This window comes from Oreochromis niloticus, linkage group LG16, assembly GCF_001858045.2.
Source record: "Oreochromis niloticus isolate F11D_XX linkage group LG16, O_niloticus_UMD_NMBU, whole genome shotgun sequence".
Taxonomy (NCBI): Eukaryota; Metazoa; Chordata; class Actinopteri; order Cichliformes; family Cichlidae; genus Oreochromis; species Oreochromis niloticus.
The window spans coordinates 9227131-9244625 of record NC_031987.2 but is presented as its reverse complement, the minus strand read 5'-3'; positions in this window follow the sequence as shown (position 1 = coordinate 9244625).

Below are 17495 nucleotides of genomic sequence, written 5' to 3'. Positions count from 1 at the left end.
AGCATTCACGCGTGAGCTTCGATTAATCTCCCAAACGATGCGCGGCCTAATGGGAAGAGGACTTACGAGGGGAAACCGCCGCTTTCTGCTCTTCCTCCAGGACACGAGCAGAGAGTGATGTCCTGTTGCAATCAGATTACTCGGACTATTTCCTAACACCAGGCACAAGAAAAGACCTCCACTCCTCCTTCACTCCTCCCGATTTATTTCACCGGCCTCTGTTAATTCCCACACGGGGACATTCATCTTTTTTCCTCTCCACTTTTTGTTCAGCAGAATTTAATCTTTTCCATTTTTACAAATCATTTTTCTTTTCCTGTACTCTGATTACACTGAGAGATAGTCTGTGACAGATCCAAGCTCACACCCTGCATATGCATCGTACTCTAAAATGAGATGGTGGAAGAACCAGTGCTAAAATCTTTAACTTAACTAAACTTTGCTGTACCACAGTTTAAGACTGCTCTATAAGACAGCTCTCATCAGGAGATACTTTAGAGTAAAAGCATTCACTCTTTATATTTGCCCTCAACCAGGGCTGCAATCGAACCCAAAAACTGGAGTTTTTGCACTTGAGGCTCACTCTAAAGTGAGTCAAATGGTAGCTGTAGCTGTTAGCTGTCTGCTATAACCTCAGCTAATTGGAGTCCCTTGTTTGTGCTTTTCAAAGTCTTTTGGCGCATGCCCTGGCCTCCACAATTTGCATCAGGCAGCAATCATATAAAAGGATCGAAGCTGAATTTTAGAAACCTGAAGGTCAACAGGAATGTATCAGAAAAAGCTACAAATTCATATTTGTTTAGCCTGCTGTAGCTTTAGAAATTTCCCCTGCGGTTTCTCGATGCCCGGCCATTTCAGAACCACTGGTTTCAAGCAAATAAACCAGTTGGCGTGTAAAAACATGTCCGCTTACTAACATTAGGAAGCATAAAAAGACTTCCTGGAGACATCATGCATAGACAGACTGAGATTTTTCGTTTTTATGAGTTTCAGCTGTTGTTTTATTCCCCCCCAATGAAGATTTGCTGCTGCAGTCATTTCTGTGCCGACATGTCAAAAACTCTGTCACAGCTGCAGCAGCACGCCATGCAAAACAAACCTGACGGCATAAAATTCATGTTCCATTACTGGTTCGTCCCTGCCTGCTGACATGTCTGTTAGGAAAAGAAAAGAAAGTGTTGTTGTTTATGCAGATGTAAGCAGGAAAACTTAATGACCTCGTCTATCACCAAATATTCCTGCCACTCACACTGATCTCTGACGTGCTCTCGGCTCGGCCCGTGTTGCTACCTCAGCTGCCGTGGGAGTACCTGTGATGTGGAAGGAGAGGGAGAAGGCTCAGCTGACACCTTGTGGGAGTGTGTGTGGGGGTTTAGCTGCCGAGCCATATGGCTTACAGAGGGAAATGCAATAACGGTGCTTCAGCAATACAGACCAACAAAAAGCCTCCAAGTCAGCGACTCTGATGAGGACTTCAATATCTGTTCACCGGCCTCCCTGCACCTGCACGCCTCTCGTTGTCTCATTAAGTCGGGCTGATGCAACCGCACCGAAACAAAACCTTCCCACCGGATCACGTCAGGAAGGAGAAGGCGTGCGAGCCTGCGCCTGATTGATACACAGCACCACCCAGGTGAGTTTTGATCTCCTCTCACGTCCAGGTGTTGTGAAGCGCCGCGGAGCATTTTGAAAGTTTTTGTCCACGAGTTTAACCTCACTGAGGCCAATTTTGGGAAAATGTCAGGGTGGATGTAGCGATTCAGCAAATTCAGAGAGGCTGAAGGCTGCCAGGGTGCAGAGAGAGTATAACTGTGACATTTGCTGACATGCAGCTAAACCTCTGCAAACCTCCACCACCGCCAGCAACAATTTCTTAACCTTCCACCTTGCCTTTATATCCTGAAGCCCAGGCCCTGTTTTGGGGGCTGAGAGCATGTCACTTTAATTGAAGGTTGAGTTACCTTTGACCTCTTGATTCTCAGGCTGCTCCTGTTATATCGATTTAGCTTTTTTTTAATCAAAAACTCAATTTTTGTTTTTGAAATTGTTCGAAGAAGTACACTTCAGCAGGAGCTCTGACACCAAAACACATTATTACATTTATCTATTAACTTCTCCATCCACCTGTTTATTGTGCTTGCCTCTTTCAGTGTAGGGTTAGGTTCACAGCCACATTCTGTAGAGTTTTCACTTACTTGCCAAAACCAAATTTGAATCCTGTACGAGATCAGTAAAAATGCATGTGAGAGAGTTGATTCAAAGGTGTTTACTGTCACGTGTTACATAAGTGCAAATCATGTGAAATGCTCAAGCTGGAAGGGCCCAATCCAGGAAATATAAACCAAAATATACAAACAAATACAGTACTTACAAATAGGTTGCAATAATGCTAATAAGCATATGTAGTATAAAGCAATACAGAGGGAGGTGCAGCTTATATAAAAAGGCAGTGAACTGAGGTCAGATTGCACTTGTATGTCTAACCGTGTATTGCTCATGTGTGTAATTATTTCTTCAAGTTTCTTTCAGCTTTCGGAAAGCTGTTCTTTGGTCTGCTGTGTGATGAGATCTATCGATTTTATATCTCCTGTCAGGTCCTTTGGATGTCTTGGGTCCATTATGAATCTCAAATTCTTCCTGAAGCACCGATTGTTTGGCTAAGCTGTGCACACCAGTCTCTCAAGGACCTCACATTCCTTTCTGGTTCACTTTCTGCCTCATTCACAAACTATGTGCACCTCCAAACCTGTGATTAAACTGCAAATACCTGAACCCTCAGTGAACAGACTTCCAGCTGTTGGGTTTGCATACACCAAAAAAAGTAACTGCAAACATTACAAAATAACACATTATGACCTGCTTAGCAATGACCTTTTGACCCACAACAAGGGCTCCCAGTTAGGACCTCATCCTGTACTTAGCTCATGATGGACAATTATTTTGTAAATCCATGCATACTACCACTCTCCATCTGTTCATCTATCCCAGGTTATTGGTCCTGTTCTGTATCCTATGATTCAAAATAAAATTGTTTGAAAAAAACAAAACATTAGAACTGTCATTTCCAGTCCAGGATTTATCAGTCATGTCTTAACTTTGTCCTCTTGAAGTTTAAATGACAGGCAGGGGGACTGATTTCATGATCATTTGCAAGCACAAACACAAAAACAGACAAACACACACACACAAAGGTCCAAAACAACTAAGGATACATTTAATCTTCCCAGCAACCAAGCCAGAAATAAACTGTATTAAAAGTATGCAGAAAAGTCTCAGCGTATTACTTATTTCATCCTCTCCCTCATTATGCAGCAGCTGTTGAACTTTATAATAAAAAGGAGAAACGGTTTAAATATGTTTCAGCTGAGAATCAAACTACTGTAATGATTTCATGAACTGCTGGGCAGAACTGGGGCAATTTAATGTGTTTTTCTCCATGTAACACTGTTTAACTTTGGAGCCAAATTAATTATGTCCGATGACACCGTGTTTAGCTAATTAAATGCAGTGTTGTTTCTCACTTAAGGCAGCTTAGCAGTGATCAAAAGCTCATGACATTCAAAAATATACATCTAACATATGAAGCTGGTGTGGATTTTTGGAGGAGTCCAGAAAACAGGAGCTCTCCAAACTGAATCTGGTGCTGCATGAATATGAAACGACTCTGAAACTGTCCGGGCTGAGCTCACCTGTGCCTTTTTCTCTCTGCACCAAAACTTCAAATAGATTTTGAATTCTGTGCAGACACTCAGGCCACCAGTGACCTCATTTCACAGGCTTCCTGCAGCGTTACAGTACAGGCCACGCAATGCGGCGTATAACCTGGTTTCTCTCTGACTGCGCCTCCATTTCTCTGCCAGCTCTTTCCATTCAGCAGGTGTCTGCTGTCCCGTCCCTGCACGGCACACTGCTGTGTCCTAAAACTGCTCTCGACATGCTCAGATGCCTCCTCTACCCACAGCAGGAACATAAGACAGGATTTGGGATTCACAGAGCAGCTTCATCGAGAACATTCCGTGTTATTGAGAAGACGGTGCAGATGATGTCCTGGAACATGGCGTCTAACCAGATGCTTAGCCTGGATGGCATCACCTTTGCCTCCAGTCACATTGTGAGGAAACCTTGGAGTCATTCTTGCCCAGGATGTCTCCTTCAGTGCATACGCTTAACAAATATCAAAGCCTGACTTTTTTCGCCTGTACAATATTCCCCAAATTAGAAAAAGAAATCTTGTCTCAGAGTGATGCTGAAAAACAAATATGCATTCATTTCCTTTTTATCAGGCTCTTCTAAAAGCCTGATAATGAATAAAATGCTGCAGTGTAGTACCAACAGGGATGAGAAAGAGATCATATTTCTTCAATATTAGCTTCTCTTCTTTGGCTCCCTGTTAAATCCAGTATTTAAAATCCTTCTCCTCACTTACAAGGTCTGGAAAGATCGGGCTCCATCTGATCTTAAAGACTGCACAGTTATCCTAACAGAGCACTTGTCTCTCTGACTGCTGGCTTAACTGTGGTTCCTAATATTTTTAAAAGTAAAATGGGATGCAGAGGCTTCACCTATCAGCCCTTTCTATTATGGAAACAGCTTTCTAAGATTAGGCTTCAAACTTTCTTTTTTCATAAAGGTTATACTTAGAATTGGATCAGGTGACCTTGATCCACCTCTTAGTTATGCTGCTATAGGATTGCCAACTTCCCATACCTGAGTCTGGTTCTGTTGGAAGCTTCTTCCTGTTAAAAGGAAGCTCTTCCTCCCTACTGTCTCCAAGTAGTGCTCAAAGCAGATCATCTGATCACTGGGGTTCTCTCTCAAATTTTACTGGGTCTGGACCTCAAGGTGACTGTTCTACTCACCTGGTGCTATATAAAGAAAAATAAATTGAATTGAATTGAATTGAAACCTTTTTCGTGAGAGCTGATGAATCGTTTGGTGGCAGGATTGACGTGGAAAGTTACAGGAGGTACCAGCTGTTGTTTTCTGGTCAAATTGCTTTTGCCACACAGACGTCATCAGTGAAATATGAGGTCAGCGACCTGTGGGGTGACGAGAAAAAAATCATCATATCACCACTGCGGGACACTAACTATTTATGACGGCTGGCGATTCATTCCGTCACCATGGCACGTAACCTTTCCCTGTATTATCTTCTCTGTGGCTGCAGAACAAGGTGTCATCCACAAGGAAGAATCCGCTCTGCCAATTCGCCGCTCTGCGGTTCTTAACTTCAGCTTTGATCAGCCGGCGGGGCCGCTGATGGGAGCAAAGTCCTGCAACACGAGCCGCCGCCCCTTGCACGCGCTGGAATATCTGTCAGGCGGTGAAATGATTTGTTATGCAAACCATTATTCATATCTGACAACATGCCGAGTGGCTACTTTGGTATTAATGGCCGCTCAAACTGGAAGGCCTTTATTGATGTTGACAGCCACACCTTCTGCAGAGCATACTCATCACACGGGCTTGCTGTGGGATTCGTAAATGAGGAAGAGTGATGGGGATTTAATGTGTGTGTACATGTATTCCTGTGCCTGCTATATGTGGATATTTTCATTTATTAGCACACATTCAGGCCATATTCTGTCAGTGGGTTCATCTATTAACACAACATGTGCAGAGTTTTGTCATATTTAATGTGTTGAATCGAAACACTTTTTTTCCTTGGTTATTTCTTTCTGTTGGATATCTCATTTTGAGAAAACTGCAAAAACATATCTCATCATTCTGCCCTACTTATAAATCAGTGTAGACAAATATAAGACTGCACAAGACGAAGTTAAAAATACTCCCTAAGTTGAGCAGAATTGATTCCAGTAGATCAGTCGTCCTTAATTCCAGCCCACATCAGCTAATCACTCAGCTGAGACCCTTCTATGCACCCAATTAGCTAATTTCATATAAGACGAGCTGTTTAAGATACTTTGGCCTGCATCTGCAAGCTGCTTTGCAACCCCACATCACCCCAGCTTCTCCATTTCATGCTGTCTGACTTTATAAATGTCAATCTGTTTCAATGAGTTGTTTCTGTTCTGTGCTTGCTTAAATAGAAATAATAGAAATATAGAAATAATCTGAGCAGCTGTCTTGACTAAGTTGGACTAGTTTTTCCACAGAGTACAAGAGCAGAAAAAAGCAAAATAGCAAGTGTTTGACCAAATGAACAAATGATGAAAAAAGCACTTATTAACAGCATTGAACCAGAACACATCAGCTCATTTGGCTCCTCACAATTCAAATCACATGTGAGCTTCACCTTAACCCTGAGTTTGAGTGAAGACCCATCAACTGTTCATTGTGTAAGTTTGATTAAATTCTGTATGTCCTGTGACAACAGACACCTTGGCATTGCATAAGCTCACAACTCACAAAGACAGACCCTCAGTTGTTTCGACAGGCAGACCCATTATGAATGTTTTTTGCCCTCTTGGTGTTTTAAAACAGGACTTCATACATGTAAGATGAACGTACCATATAATCCATAATTTAGATGCCATATTGTAACCAATAATTGTAGATTTTGTTTTTACACTACCCTTACTAGGTTTAAAATAGTGTCTGTGATTTGTTTTATTTTTTCCATATACAGACTCACTCTGTACATTGCAGGTCTATACTGACTATAAAACAAGCCCAAATCATCACACTTTCACCACCGTCCTGACCACTGGCAGTGCTGATATGCTGCATTTGTTTTTGTTGATTATTGTCAAACATCACTTTGGTCTCCTACACTCTAAGAACATTGTTCAAGAAGTAATGTGGTTGTTCAAACGCAGCTTTGCAAGGCTAACCTGTGCTGCCATGTCCTTTTCAGAGAGAAGAGGCTTTGTCCTGGCAATCTTTTCAAACATACTAACTGAGGGCTGTAGAGCCTGACATGTAGCTCTTGGGCTTTTTGCAGTTTGAGGACTGCACAGTCTGACCTTGGCGTGAATTTGGTGGGATATCCACTCATGAGAAGATTGTGCCATTGTGTTAGCGCACAGCTGAATGGTCCAGAACTGCAAACTGCCAAAACATTTTCTTTTATAGAAGTGCTTAAACCTGCTGATGATGATCAGTCAATTGAATGTGTGGCTGCTACTTTCTCTGTTAATTCCTATAGAAGCAAAAAGGCTTTCCACAGGAGATCCATGAAAACTTTCTATTTCACATGACAGTGAAATTCCATGTGTGCATGTTCTTATTCCAGTAAAGAAATTAAAAAAAAAACCTAACTGTACACTGTGAAAGTAATCCCCTGCATGTGATATTGTCTTCACGAAACAAATTAAATGTGGAGATATAAGCTCAGCCTGGCGGCAGTTTGCTGATGGTGAAATCATGAGCTTAGCATGCTAGTTATGCAAACTAGATGCATTAGACAGCCCAGTGGCTGCAGTACTTTGTGATTTCACTTTCTGAAAGGAGAGATACAATTCCCCTCTTTCTCTTAATCTTTTTGCTCTCCCTCCAGGACAGAAACATGAGAGGAAAATCATTCTCCTCTTCTTTTTTTTCCCTATCCAGCCAAGGTCAGTGAAAGCAGTCTGCAGAGCTTTAAACAAATTAATCCTTTACCTCTGGGGGTTCGGGTACCATCTATCTGAGTTGTAATGTGATAAGGGGGACAGGGCGGAGAATGGGGAACCAGCGGGTGCTCCGCTCGACTAACACACACTTATTTCTGCACCTGACACCGTTCCTTTTTGCTATTACACCTCCACAGCCTCCAAGGTGACTATGCTGCAGTTCCAGGAAATAGGGGTGGGGGGGCTGATTCTTCCCGCTTATCAAAATTGCTCCAAAATAAGCAGATCTCCCCACTTCCCTGCGGCTGATATGCACTAGCACAGTGCTGATATACCAATACGCCAGGCTGAATTCCCCCCAAGGTGCCACGGATGTGAGGAGAAACATTGGTAATCCTTCACTTACGTGGAAACCATGAGCTGCTGTACTTCTGTGGTGAGGACAGATTACTGCAGCTTCCCGATGACTGGATAGCACAGGTTTGCTGTGTGCACCAGGTGAAGTGGCGACTCTTCCTCTGCATTGTGTCAGAGCAGGAGAAGTAAGGCAAAGGAAAATGAAAGCTCAGCAGAAGGAGAAGGAGGGTGAATAGGGTGATGTATGGCCCTCTCAATGCCCTTATGACATTTCCATCAACCTATAAAGACTTAATGGAGGATGCATTGTCACACGTGAAATGGAAAGAGAGAAGAGGCAAAGAAAGACACTTGAAAACTGCACGATGGAGGCTAAATGGAAGGAAAAAAAGGGTCAGGAAGGGAAAGCTGTTAACAGGAGCTGGCGAATTGTCAGGTGAAGTGGAATAGCATGTCATCTGTAAACTGCTGAGAGGACGATACAACACCTCTGCTCACCTCCCCTCCCTTCACTATCTTTTCCCACTATTCATGGAAGGATAAACAAACTTAAACCAATGGCAGAAACTCAAAATAACTCCTAAGAGTCAGTTAGCATGGCCTTGAAAATGTTGTCAGGATATCACACCTCACCTTCAGAGAGATATTCATCTGAGCATGTCTTTTATTTAACAATCCCTGTATCAAATCATCTTATTGGGTGAGTCAGCTGTTTATCACACCAACAAGAAAAACTGGACCAGACTAAAAGATGCTATTTGATGATTTTCTGCTGTCTTTCCTGTCACGGTCCTGGGTCTGCGACCCAGCGTTTTGTGTTTTTGGCTTAAGTTTTGTTCTGTGAATTATGGTTTTCTGTTTGTATTATATTTATAGTTCCTGGTTTTTAGGTTTCTGTTCCTCCTCTGTGTTCTTGGTTCTCCGTGTGTTGAATGTTTAGACTTAGTTTTCTGTCTTTAGACCTTCCCGGTGTTCAGTGTCAGGCCTACTGTTCCTTTTTCATGTCCTACGGTTCATGTCTCTGTTTCAGTGTCAAGTCTGCGTTTCTGTGTTATGCTTCCTGTTTTACTGTGACAGTCTGTGTCCTATGTTGGTGTGTTCTACTTTGCTTCCTTGGTATTGTTATGTGTAATTTGTCCCAGCTGTGTTTCCCTCCTGTTTCTCACTCCCTCGTTACTGCCTGTGTATTTAAGCCATGTTTTCTTCTTTCTGCTTGTTGCTGGTCTGTCTGTGTATCATTCGGAAGTTCAGCCTCCCTGTTGCAGCTGCTTGTCATCCCCTGTTTCCTCCACGTTCCAGATTTTCTAGTTTCTTGTTTTTGGTTTCGTATGAAGTTTAGTTTTCTCTGTTTAGGTTTTTTCAGTGTAGTCACTCTTACGTTCAGCTCCTGTTTCTATTTGTATTTGTTTTTGCCCCTCTATAAATAAAGTTAAAATCTCAATAAGTCCTTCATCCATGCCTGTGTTTGGGTCCTCAATCTTTCCACGACTCGCCGTCTGCCTCGCCAGATGTGACATTTCCTGTATCTTGCTACACTCTGATCTTCAAATTTTCGCTCTTGTTGTTGTCGTCTTTCTATTTTTCCAGAGGAATTATTTGGAAGCTTAATGACTATCAAAAATAAAAGTACATTTTAATATTGCTGCCGCATTCACTTGTATATTTCAGTTCAAAACTGCCTTTTGGCACTTTTTGCAAAATAGTGATATCCTGTAATCTTTTGAGTCATGTTTCTGGACATAAATTTCACACTTTCTCTCTGTTCCTTAACACAAATTTCCCAGAATATTACATCTTTCTGTTTGGATTGATCCATGTCCATGGACACAACATTAATCTTTTCCACTTTTGAAAAAAAAAAGGTTCACATTTGGAAGTTGGAAGTTGGTGTTGGTTTGAAACATTTTGCTGTCCATGTCAGAAACACAAGTTTAAGCCATACACATCATAGACTTTCACACAACATTTCTGTCATTTTAGATAGTTAAGGATAGACATTAAAACTGCTGGACTGAGAGAAATATTACAGTTTTTGTTAAAATGCAACCACTTGTTTCCATGGTGATGCTTTTTCTGGACAAAATATGTTTCTGTTGAAATACGTCACTTCTAACTTGCTTACTGTCAATTTTGTTATGAGATTCATCTGGTCATTTTTAAGCCTTTACATATTATTCTTTAGTTTCATTGGAAGTAATGCATTCTATGAAATGATATGTTGGCAGTGTGACTATATATATGCTAAACATCCTTTCGTGAGCTCAGAAAACAGTTAAACTGTATGGAAATGTATAGAGAGAATAAGAGAGGAAAAATATGCTTGTATTCTTAGAAGTTCAGTGCGAAGTCCATGAGTCACATGAACTTTGTACTTAGGAAGCTGGCAGGGTTAAAGATTATTGATCCAAAAGTCTTGCACACTAGCACTTTCACGTAAAGCTTGGAAAAATCAGGGTGGCAGTGCGTGTGAATACAACTAGAGACTTGAAGCAGTTACAAAGAAACAGCGATATAAACCAACACAGACACAAGATGAATGGATCCTACCTGTCTGCAAACAGAACTAATGACAAAGGATAGGAAATGGAAGCAATTAGACATATAACTTACAAATTGCATGTGACTGGAAAGAGACACCAAAGAGCCAGTCCCAGATGCAAAACAGCTCAAACATTCAAAAAGAGACTCCAAGAGATGTAAAGCAAGAAGATTAGAAAAACACACAAGACATTGAAGATCCACCTCAGCCTCTTTCAGAGCCTGTGAAGTCATCACAGAATTAACCGCAGCTTCTGTGTAGGACGGATCTACTTCCACCAGAGTTAGGCACAATTCACACTTCCTGCCATCACCGCTCATCAGCTGTATGGAAAACATCAGGTGGAGCAGGCTGCAGGACGTCACCGAGCAGCTGATGGATGGCAGACAGCTTCTGGGACGTCACTCTTCCTCAATCATGTCTGCTGACTCTGCTATAATCTGCTCCTTTATTTCATTTATTTATTTCTAAAAGATGAAGCACACGGGAATGAGGTGCTGAGCTCGTGTGGACACCTTGCAGGCCGAGCAGCCGCGGATTTGCGTTGTTTTGAAAATGAAAGTGTGGCGAGTTGTGAAATGTAATGAAATTCATGTCTTCGTGCGGCAGATGGAACGATTCATCTTCCTGCGGTTTGAAGTGACAAAATCAAAACTAATGAGGAAACTAAATCTGCATGTACAAATGGACTCGGTGGGGTTTTTTTTGTTGTTGTCACATGCTCCTTTGTTTACTAAATCTGAGCTCTGTGTGTGTGTGTGTGGGTGTGTGCTGTACACGACTGCCTGTACACGCAGACATGTGCTGACACGTCTCTGCACATCAGCCCGTCTTCTGTCCCAGGAAGTGATAATGAGCATGTTGGGAGTGTGAGCGATGGAGATGTCGATGCCGGAGGAGTGACATATTGAACATAAAGAGGTTTGGGATATTCTGAGGCCTCGGAGTCATAAAACAAAACCGCAGAAGCCGTCATTGTCCTCTCCGTAGTCACTGTAGGCAGAAATGGTGGTTGTAGCCTCCGGGGTTTGGAAAACATGTCACCTGGAAAAATGCAATGTCAAAACAATGTCACTTCAGCGCTTCCTGCTAAACTTTCCATCTGCACACACCAGAGAGTCGATGCAAGAGGAGTCAACAGAGCTGAATGACAAGTCCGACAGCAATGTTTTAGCTTATTTTTTGCACTAATTAATATTCTGCCAAGCAAACACTTTCTCCTCAATGTTCAGCCCTGCCTCCTAAAAATGACATTTATATACTCCGACCTCATTGATCCATTATTCCTTGTGTCTATTTGTATCACTTTATATGCACCTTTGACACTGTTTGCACTATCTGCGCTTTGCTCCACTGGGCCTCACCGAGTGCAGCCACAATGACGCTAATCTACTCCAAATGATTAAAATTAACATATTGGCAAAGATAAGTCTCAGTTCATTTCTGTCTCTAAGAAAGCAGCTGGTGAATAATCACAAACTTTATCACTACGGTGAGGAAATTCAAGGCAACTTCAGTGATTTCTAACTGTTATTAGAGTGCTCTGCTCAGTCAATAAGAATCAGCCCCTCCTTTTCCTGATTGTTTGTGTACAATCACTAAAGTATATTTAATGGCAAATAATTTCTGAGTTACGGGCTCTCAAAATACAGATGTATTTCCATAGTAAAATTAAGTGCACTTTAGTCCTCTGTATCCTTATGTCTTTAAATAGACAGAAACATCTTTATTTTTATGATTATGTCGTGTTATTAATTTAAAAAACAGCTCACATTCCTCCCCTGACAGCTGGTTACCAAAGTACTTTGTGTGCTATTGAGTTTTGAGCTGAAACGTGTCCTCCTACAGCACCTTTACTTCAACTTCAAAGTAAAAGACAAACCAGTATGTGGAAAAAAGCAGTGGGGGGTCACTGGTAGGGTGCAAGGACCTGTCCCGATGTGAGCAGCATCTTAAGCCACTCAAACTGAGCTTTTGATAAATCCTTCCTGAAACTCAGTATCTTTATTCAAGCATTCAAGGTGTGTGCCGTATTATTGGTTGTTTTTGTTCCCCCAAGGCTTCTGATTGGCTAACATTTCTGTGTAATTTTGATTACATTGCTACTCGGGGCTTTGGTATGCTTGACAGCGCCTGACACCATTTTTTACCTTACTAAAACTGCTGCTGGTGTGGGTGGAATTTTATTTTAAAAAGCAGAAAATCAGTTTTAAAAAGACATCTGTGTACGTGCGGACGTAGTCTCACAAAGGGGCAGCAAACCCTCAGGCTTCAGGAGACTTGCAAAGCAGCCATGAGGCAAATGAGCCAGTGTGATCAGGTTGCTAAAGGCAACTACAGGAACCTTGTGAATTTTACTACTTGTTGATCTTTTTGACCGAAGGGGGTTTTCTCTTTAGCCTGAGCAGCAATGAACAGTGAAAAAAAGAGATTTGAAGAAAAAAATAATCTCTGTATCCCGATTTTCCTGTTTTGTTTTTTTTTAATAAACATTGGAATCCAATATCATTGACTAAGAAATACCTTTTATGAATTGGCAAGTATTAACTATAGTAAGAGCGAAAGCTGACTCGCTGTCATCTGTTTCTATCTTTGTGTCATCTGTTTGTCTTTCAGGGGCTCCTCATCGGTCTCCACGTATTATGTTAAGCAAGTCTTCCTGTCTCCTTTCTTTAGCTACTTCCTGCTGTTACTTTGAAAGGTTTGGTTTTTGCTTCACTCCTTGTTATCTTGTGTAGATACTGTCCTAGCCACCCATAGTTCTTTGCTGCATTGTCCAAAATGTGTCTCCTGGCTCCTGAGTCCTGCATTCAGAAGACTTGACACTAAGCATACCATGACAACACATTCATCTTTCTTTTTCTTCATGTGTTTTTAATTTGAGTATTAATTCTTGTGTTTTCCTTTTTTATGTGCCTTTCTGTTGTTATTTCCTGTTTTATTTTGAAGGTTGTGTTCTCAAGTCATTCTGTATTTCTACCTCTTTTGCTATTTCCTCACCCACGGTTGATTGGTTCACTGGTTCCTTCTCTCCCTGCTGACAGTCTTTAGTCTGCCTCAGTCTTCATCAGGTTATCATGTCAGCTCCCTCCCAAGTCTTTCCTGTTGTTTTGTATTTTTTTATTAACCACTCTCATGTTTTTATTTCTGAGAATATTAAAGTTCCTGTTTTCCCATTGTTCAACCAGTGTGTCTTTCCCTTTTATAAGTCCAGTTGTGCATTGTGCAATTGCCACTGTTTGTTCAATCCCTTCCACGTGGTCAAAAATACATAATTATCATTCATCATCTACCCTGAACTGTATGTTGCTTTGCATTTGAAGAAGCCAAACTACAGTAACAACTGCTACTACTCTCACTACTCAGCTACAGGCTCCTTGGAAACGTAAAGGTAACAGAGTCACACATGTTGTGCCACCACTCTCAATTCTCTACTGAACATAACACTCTAAGTATTCTTCCCATAAAACTTATTATGCCAAACACTCAGCAGTATATAAACTGCATTTCTAGGAGAGTGGCTTGTTTAATTACCTTGTAAAAGTAGATTACAAAAAAAAGCCTTCACGGTGTAGAAGACAAAAAACTCAATTAATTCTGCTGATTCCCTAGTCTCATCTTTAATTATCACTGCATCAGCAATGATGGAGGACACATGACAGTCTTACTGTGCAGGTGTGACCTCCGTCCATCTCTTCTTTGTTAATTACCACCAGCACACAAAGAGCCATGGCTGCTCCCGTATTCTTGCACTTCATCACCACCTCTTCTTCGCTGGTTTTGGCAGGAACGCTGCTGGAAGCCATGAGGAGGGGGAAGAGCCAAAGGGGCGAAGCGGGGCAGACGTGTGTTTCAACACAAATAGCATATGGACATGCTGAATCCACACAAAGAAGGCATAATTACTCCGGAGTGAACTTCCTGCACATCTGTTTAGTTGAGGTAGAGCGATGCGAACACTGATGCTGCCTTCTGATTAGATCCCTGCAGGAAACAAGAGATTCTCTCTGGCATGTGGTCTCAAGCTTCATTATATCATTATATTTAGCTGGTTCTTCAAAAAAAAAAATCATTTTTAGAAGAATCAGCAGCAGAAATGAAACTGCAAATATTGGATGTGCTTTGTTCAAAGAACAGGGTGGAACCTGGCATATTGATAAAACAGATAAAAGGGCATCAGCAGGTCAAAGTGGTCAGGAAGGCATGTTTGTCACATGTTCATCGCAGTGAAGAAGAGAAACCTGGTGCTCTTCACAATCAAGAAAGGTTTACATCCCATCCTCCTTTCTCCAGCTCTGAAAACACACAACACTTCATCATCGACCTGTCAGGCCCTCTCCTGTTTCACCAAAACCTTCTTTCACTCTCTGTCAGTGTGTACATTTGTCATAAATGATTAAAAGTCCAATTGTTCATTTCACTTTTGCTTGCCTAAAAGTCAGGATTGGCGGCAGACCATATGAACTGGACAGGCAACCAGTTCCTACCCAAAGGGCTTTCTGAGCTTTCTGCTTGAAAATGGGACGCGTATTTCTCTGCAACTGCAAACTCTGTGTAAGCAATCTTGGTATCAAAATAAAATTAACAATTGTGAGATTTCATATGAGGTTTAAATATTGCAGCAGATGTTACTGTGTCAAAGTTACTGAGGCTGGAACACAAAAAAAGAAGTAGATTTTTTTTTTCTACTAGATTCTGTCTTAGCACATTTGCTACGCTAGCATTTTTGTGGTCTTCTTTTGCAGCTGGTTCAGTGAATTTTGGTCGGAGCATGGTGAAACTTAGTTTTTTGGAATCTGTGAGAGCTCTGCTAGCTAACCAGCCATTTTTTAGCTGGTTACATGAAGTCTGGAGCATTTTTGGCTCGGTCGTATGTGTTTAGCGGACTTTTGCACATTTACGTAACTGCTCTTTTAATTAGCACTTGTGTTCGCTGTGTTTGGTGGTTGTAGAAATGGTTTATGTGAGCGTTTAGCTGAGGTACTAAGGTTTCTGCGGATACCACACATGTTGATATTTGCATAAAACGCTTGACGTCATGGAGGATTACATACCTCTTGAGCCCAATAGGGCTTAAAACCAGAGAATGGAAAGAAGTTAATGATCAGTTAATGATAGTTAGCTTGGTTAGTAAACTGAATCCACAGACTGTATGCATGCATGATAAGACACTGATACTTGCTAATTAGTGCTCAGTAACATCAAAATAAAATGCTTGAACGTCACCCACTAAAAGCTGGATTTCAGATTTCTTTGATGTTCTGTTAGTACAATAACTGCACAGGAGCCACATTATTGGTCAGATAATTGCATTAAAATTGCTCCAAAAGGCACAGACACAGTCCAGAGGACCAATTCAGTAGCTGTAGCCAGTGTCACCATGCACCTGCCAGTCAAAGAAGCCACATTCCTAATAATCACTTCTGAAGAATCTGGTAGATTTTTGAGGAACTGCAGTTAAATGTTTGCTTCTTTTTTTAAGCCTTGGATGTTGCTGATTAGTTAAATGTCAAACTCCTATGAACCTCACAGTGTTTTGGGTTTCTAACTGACTAACACGGAGTTTGAGCTCGTTCTAAACCTTAAACCACTGTTAAACCAATTGTTTTGTATCTACATTGTTTCAAACTGAATGATTGCACATCATAGTCCTTTTATATTAAAGTTTACTGTCAGGTGATGATATTGTGGTGCTCCTTTGACTCATTCAGATATATACATCATGGAGCCCTCTCCCTCACTCGCTGCCACATCAGAATACAATCCAACAGCACAGGCTGCTTGCACTGAACATTCAGCCTGAGCTGTTTCGACTATTTCAGTCTGTTTTTCTCTAATAAGTAGCTGTTAGCAGCAGTTGCCATGGGAAACCGTGTACACTGAGGTTTTGTCTGCTGAGAGATGAAGGATGAAGCACAGATGTGATTTGGTAGCTGGAGGCCTTGTGAACGTCTGGATCTCCGATTTGATTTGGAGTATTTTGGTGGAATGAGGAGAAGGAGCAATCAAATACAATCAGCCAAATGTAAAAAATCATAGATGGATGCATGCATTTGTTTGAAAATCACAAATCTGCTGTTGGACTCACTGTGTGTGGAAACAAATGTGTGCAAAATGTTAAGAGGTTGGGGGTGGGGAGGAGACAGCAAAAAAAGTTGCTGATACGATGAAAATGTGACATTTACAAAGCACAATTCTTGCCCTCTGCTTCATTACAGAGTCATATTCAGCATGCATGGCCGGTTGTATGTGATACGAATCCATAATGAAGTGCACGGATGTCAACCCTCCTCTTCCATTTGGATAAACCAGCACGGCTTGAAATAAAATCAGCGCCCGCCGCGCCTTCTGAGCGTGTCCTCGAGAAGGGACGAAAAACCGAGAAGAGACAAAGGAGAAGAAAGAGAGCGAGGACAGAAAAATGAATTCTAATCAGATGAGATTGGAGAACAGAAGTGGTAATCAGCAACAAAGGCAGCGGCCTCGGTGCAAGCAGCATGTTAACACACACACACACACGCTGATACAAGCTCACTTATTAACACTGCATACGATCTGCAGATTTTATAGCTGGTCCGCCGAGAGGAAGCGCTGTGCTGCCAAAAATGAAAATGTGACCAGAGAGGCCATCGGCACCAGGACTCTAACACATTTCACTCAATTTACCAATCCAGTGGTTTCTAAATGGTTTTCCTCAGAATTTACATACAAACACGGATAATTTTGTTTTTATGTATAAAACCTTACCATTTTTTGAAGGATGACAGGCAAAACCTTACCTTCATACTGTGAACATTTTCTAAGTTTAAGGCCCTTGAGCAGTTAGGAGTGCATTTTAGTTTTATGTCTCTGTTTCTATCATTTCTGAGCCCTCATAACTTCATAAGTACAGGAGGTAGACACAGAAAAACTGCAAAGGGCAAAGATACCAGTCTCATCACAAAAGATGGCCCTGGTCTTAAAATGTAGGTTAAAAAAACCAAAAAAACCCTTTCATATTACCTATTTAGAGCAGGCACTTATCCAGTTTACCCAGAATGAAAAAAAGATGAGATATTGGTTTTGGGCATAAATGAAACAAGCAT